Source organism: Penaeus monodon, chromosome 32 (genome assembly GCF_015228065.2).
Source record: "Penaeus monodon isolate SGIC_2016 chromosome 32, NSTDA_Pmon_1, whole genome shotgun sequence".
NCBI lineage: Eukaryota > Metazoa > Arthropoda > Malacostraca > Decapoda > Penaeidae > Penaeus > Penaeus monodon.
In genome coordinates this window covers 33,571,784-33,572,532 of record NC_051417.1, presented here as the reverse complement: position 1 = coordinate 33,572,532, position 749 = coordinate 33,571,784, and positions in this window count along the sequence as shown.

Here is a 749-nt window from a genome sequence, read left to right as displayed (position 1 = left end):
GATGGATAACAAAATTAGTTCAAAACAGGCACATTACCGGAAATGGTTTGCAAATCATATTTAGACAAAAGTTCAAAATTGTCGAATCACAAAGTTCAAAATAGGTAAATTACCGAGATCAGTTTAAGGTCAATTTAAAACAGACGATTTAAAATTAAGTTTTAAAAATGAAGAATAAAACAAGATAAATCACAGAGTTCAGTTCAACACATGTTCAAAACAGCTGAACCACAGAAATAAATTCAAAATAGATAGATCACGAGATTCATTCAAAATAGATGAATTACACAGATAAATGTTTAAAAAACATACGGATAAGTTCATGGTACTTGTAAAGTTCAAAAGTTCAAAATCAACAAGAAGAGAAACACGCTGGGATTACATAGGCTTTATTCCCAGTGGCTGTAAAGGTCAAAGTTGCGAAGGGAAGGGGAGGGAGAAGAGAGATAAGGTGATGAACGGAGGAAGTGAGAATGAGAGAGAAGGGAGAGGGAAGAGGGAGAAGAGATGATGAGAGGAAGAGAAAGGGGATAAGAAAGACAGATGATAAACGGAGGAAGTGCGAATGAGAGAGAAGGTGAGGGTGGAGAGAGGAGAGGGAATAAGAGACAGATGGAGGAAGTGAGAGGAGAGAGGAGAGAGGAGAGACAGGAGAAAAGATGGAGGGAGGAAGTGAGGGGGAAGACAAGAGAGAAAAGCAGAGATGGAGATAAGAAATGAGAGGCAATAAGAAAGACATAATTGACAGA